Raw genomic sequence first — 5,110 nt, 5'->3', positions numbered from 1 at the left:
TGCTTATAGAAAGGCACCTGTGTGTTCTAATCAACCACATGATTACTAAATCTATTAATTGCTCCTTTGCTTAACATGCATAAAATGGACAACAGACCAGTCTTGTTGCAGAGGAGGGAGGTTTCTATATCACAGTCATTTTGTTCAGACACAATTGGGCAGGAATATGTAGAGACTAATTGCTCTTGGCTCAGTTTGGGATTCCTGGCTCATGCTGTAAATAAGCCAGTGACAGCAATACCAGAGTCAGATATGGTTGTGGTGATACAGCATAGAGGTTTCAGCCAGGTGCATGAGCCAATTGTATAGTGACTCTGTACATCAAAGTCTGGTGCTGGTGTCAGTATTTTGTCTGCTTCCTTAGTATTTAAAAATCTTCAAACACTTGCCATGGTGGCACCTAATTGTCTTGAACCTCCTCTTGGCATAAAACCAGTTTCTGGCTAGCTAGCAAGAACAAGCTGAGACACCTGGGTGCCAGCTATGAACATCAGGGTGTGCTACAGTGGATCCATCTGCATCTCTTGGCATATGTCCACACTTTTTCTGTATGACTGGTTAAAAAGCTAGATCTAAGAGACATGAGATACCAAGGCTTGTCTAAAAGACATATAGAAAAACACAGTTTTGGAAGAAGTGCTAATAGATTAGGAAGACCTGTGCACATATCTCCAAATGCTATAATCAATAAAAAACTAAAGTTTAATAAATCAGAGCAGTAAATATTTCCAGCTGAAGAAAAGCTAATATGCATAAATATTGTTTATTGTCAACAAATCAATGAGCCAGTGTAGTGTAGTAAACAAATCATCAGACAGGACTAGGGAGGCCTAGGTTCAAATTCCCATTCATGGTGAATTTGGGGCAGCTATTCTATCATCCGAAACTATTACATAGGATTTGTGTGCACATTAACTATGGGGAAAATCCCTATTTACTTTGCCCTGAAAGAGAGGCAGGATACAAATTAGTATCAAGTCTAAATCTTTTAAAAAGCCAGTGTGAAATAGTTTACTACTTCATGAGGCCCATTAAAGCGATACAATGGAAGTATTCACACAAGTGTAACCTCAGTACCCTTCCGGTGGCACAGAATAACTGATGATCAAAAGCTAACACTGTATCATTTCTGCTGCAGTGCACACAGCCCTCCTGGGGTATTAGTCTATGGATAGTACATTATGCAACTCCAATTTCTGCTCCTTCACCTTCTCATTTTCCAGGTGTTGGGGCAATAAGCTTATAGTCAGCTTTGGCTCTAGTGAAGTATGTTCAGTGACATATTGAACAGTAGTTAAAATGGTGCTCTGTATTTTGTGTGCATGTTTTCCTTCCATCCATTTCACAATGTTTTTTCAGACTGCGTCAGCTTGGAGTATTCTACATCCTGGAATGAATTTCAGTCAAGATGAAGTGGATATGAACCACCTCTGGTATTTCCACACTAGCATCCTGGTTCCAGAAAGTCATGACAGCTTCTGATTTTATATGACAGATGGACAGAACACCTCTCCATCAGAAAGCTTCTATATCTTCATTAAGAACAAAGGTAGGACACAAGATTTTAAGAGCATCCATGGAACTTGGGAGGGGGTGTATGATGCTGCAGAGCTATATGGAGAACAGAAGACTTTCAGTGCATCTCCCTTTTTGACTTGATCTTTAATGCAAGGGTGAAGTTTGTACTTTAGCTACTTCTAAAGAATGCCTTCTCTTTCCTGCATTCTTTTGTACAAGCTAATTAAAATCCTATCTATTATGTGCATAACTAACGACACAAGTTTACAAATCTGTTGACTTACTCTTATGACTGCAGTCCCTTGTGTGTATTCATAACTAGTGACCAAAAGGAAGAGTTCAGTTCTGAAACATCTTCTTGTACAGTGATCCAGGATTATATCCCTACTAGGAAAAAGGCCCATTGTGGAAATAAATACAACAACCTCTAGAAAGAGGGTCTGGGCGGGTGCCCCGGCCTTGGACACTCAGTGTCAATTTGCTGTGGCGACCTCAGCAGGGTATAATGACACCGAGTCCACCATTTTCTCCAGAGGAACTGATCTCTGCTACCTAAAGAACAGTTGTAATTTTGAGTGATCTCCAGCCCTCACCTGGAGATTGGCAATGATAGTTCCCCAGAAGGGAATGGTTGGTTTGGAGGGTGGAGTCTATGGCTTTGTACCTGTCTGAGGTCCCACACCTCCTAAAACCTCACATCTCCAGGAATTTCCCACCTGGAGTTGGCAACCCTATCTCCTTCCCAGCCAATCATCAACCTACCTTTATTTCCCCCTCACTCTTCAGCTTTCCACCCTCCACACACATGCATCCTCTCCCGTGCTCTGAAGCCCTGACTGTTACATCACATTGGCTGTCATATGGGGGCCATCTCAGCAGCATAAAAGGATACAGAGCCCACCATTTTCTCCAGGGGAACTGATCTCTGCCATCTGGAAAGCAGTTGTAATTCTGAGGGATCTCCAGCCCTCACCTGGAGATTGGACACATTTTGCCTCAGAACAGCAAACTGTTTAGAATGTTAGAGGCAAAAGCCAATCAAGTCACATATGCAAACAACCTCTGTGTTCTGAGGCAAAAACCAATGAGGCTGCATATGCAAATAACCTCTGTGTTCTGACTGGCTACGGGGGGGGGGGAGGAACAGCAAACTGTTTAGAATGTTGGAGGCGAGACTCAAGCAATGTAGCCAGTGGATAGGGACAGACTCTGAGTGACACACCAGGGCGCCAACCAATTCCGGAGCGTGTGGAATGTTCTAGAGAAGTGCCACCACCATTCAGCTTTTATATATAAGGGAGATTGAATTTCAAAGCTGAGTCTAGGTGAATCTCAAAGTTCAACACTCAAAATTCTGAGGTGTCCTCAGAAGATCACAGGACCTTTACTAGATGGGGGTGGGAAGGGTGTCAGAAACAAAATCAACTCCTCACAGTCTTTTGGTTTGGGCAAGAATGAAAGCCCACAAAAACACATGAGGGTAGCCTGTTCCAAGTATTATTGTTAAGACTTCTTGGAAATGAATAGAAATCACATGGAGATACACAGTAGTGTTAAATATTTCTAAATTTGTGCCAGGTGGCTGTAATTTATTGAACATAGGTTTTTTTGAAATAGTGCTCCTGTCAAGAAGAAGATTGGCACAGGAGAAATGGAAACAGCTAAATCTCTGGGGGTCTGCTTTGGCGAAAACCCTCCATTGAGTCCTCCTGTGACTTGTGCTCATAACTGCTGAAGAAAGCAGGGATGCCATCTGTAAACTGTGATTCATAAACACTCTGTCAATCTGCCATGTTACCCTGACATCATAAAATAACAAGGAGCAGTATTGTCATAAAGATGGGAGGTTTGCAATCAACCAATTAAATGCATCTAATTTATTTCGGTTACAGCTGAGGCTTTATTTATTAGTAAACAGCTGCATTTTTAACAGAGTTTTTTTTTTAATCCAACAGAGCCAACTGGCATTTTTGATAATCTATTAATCCTAAATCATCATGTGGATATTTCATGTACTTTCTGGGGGAGGGATGAAATGTTAAAGGGTAGACTACAAGATTACAAGGAACAAGATAGGAAGGTTTTGTTTTTTTGTTTTTTGTTTAAAAGAAGATATAGTGATTAAAAAACTATAGACTTATTTCTACTCCTACAAAAGTACCCACAAAAATTTAGGAGCCCTTGGATGCCATGTCCCTGGATTTTTCAAGTACTGCTTCCTTCTAGAGCTAGAATATTTATCTTGGTATTTCTTCCCTTTGCTCCCATTCCGTAATGCAGGCTTGTTTCCCAGCAAGGCTAAAATCTGCTAATTGGTTGTCAAAGTGTGATTACTATTTACAAAAAAGTGGGTTTACAGTTTATAATTGGAGCAGGAACCCCACTCCATCTTCCAGCCGACCCAAACACCAGTTGAGTGTTATTAATTGCACTTCAAGAGTTTAGGGGATGTATGTGTGAGGCAATTCTCTCTGCTCTTTCTGTGGTTAATGAGACAATAATATGTGCAATCAAGTGAAAATTAAGGCACAGTTTTAACAACTGGGGGAAGGGTGAGTGGGAAGATCCCATTTGTAATTCTTTCTGCTGGGATCCCAAAGCCAGCATTAGGTCAACAAGTCTTTTTTGTTAATATCTTTCCTTCCTCAATGACAATTTTCTTTCAAGCTGTGTGTTTATATGCATAATCTTATGAAAGCTTATATACACTTCGCGGTGGCTCAAGTGGTTAAGACGCTGAACTGCAGGCTGTGGAAGGTCAGTAGTTCAGCAGTTCAAGACCCGGGTGCCGCAAGACGGGGTGAGCTCCTGTCTCTAGTTCCAGCTCCTGCCAACCTAGCAGTTCGAAAGCAAGAAATTGCAAGTAGATAAATAGGTACCACTTTGGTGGGAAGGTAACAGCGTTCCGTGCGCCTTGGTGTTTAGTCATGCCGCCCACATGACCACGGAAACGTCTTCGGACAGCGCTGGCTCTTCGGCTTTGAAACGGAGATGAGCACCGCAACCCTAGAGTCGGATTCGACTGGCTTTCGAGCAAGGGAACCTTTACCTTTACCTTTATGGGGAATCCGCTTTGAGAACAGTACCACACTTCTCTTTCAGTTCATAATTTCTTTTTAGCATTGTCATTCTCCTCCTTAGTAGTTTCTTAATACAAGTTTCTTTTTCCAACTGTCCATTCAATGTAGTGCTTCCTTCTCTGCTCTTTTTTCAGCAAGTCATTTGAGTACATAGTAATATTGCATTCAGATTTTCACACCCACAGCATTGGGAACAGATTTGTAAAAACGACAAATGATGTTTTTCAGCTCTAACTAACACAAACAAGGGACATCCAAACTAAATAAAACCCCAGGAAGCAGTCTGTAAACAATGGGTTTCAGCCTGCAGATGTCCACATTTTACCAGCCATCTATTCTTCTATACTGGACCATGTGATCCTTATATTTATATGGCAAGAGATGTCAGAGGAAACAGTCACCATGGACAGCAGTACACAAGCATTCCTTCTGAAGCTGAACTCTTGCTAAACACTGTGGAACTAGAGCCACATATGCAGCACAGGGAGTCAGTGGCCTAGAGGGGTGCAGTT

The 5,110-nt window shown here is 41.7% G+C and overlaps 1 pseudogene; it reads left to right on the top strand.

Annotated features, from left to right (window-relative positions):
- LOC107121323 overlaps positions 1-5,110 on the top strand; it is a 175,270-nt pseudogene that overhangs the window by 90,263 nt on the left and 79,897 nt on the right.

The sequence above is a fragment of the Gekko japonicus genome, unplaced genomic scaffold (assembly GCF_001447785.1).
Source record: "Gekko japonicus isolate JY-2015 unplaced genomic scaffold, Gekko_japonicus_V1.1 scaffold1929, whole genome shotgun sequence".
NCBI classification, from domain to species: domain Eukaryota; kingdom Metazoa; phylum Chordata; class Lepidosauria; order Squamata; family Gekkonidae; genus Gekko; species Gekko japonicus.
This window is presented reverse-complemented; position numbering and strand designations above follow the sequence as displayed.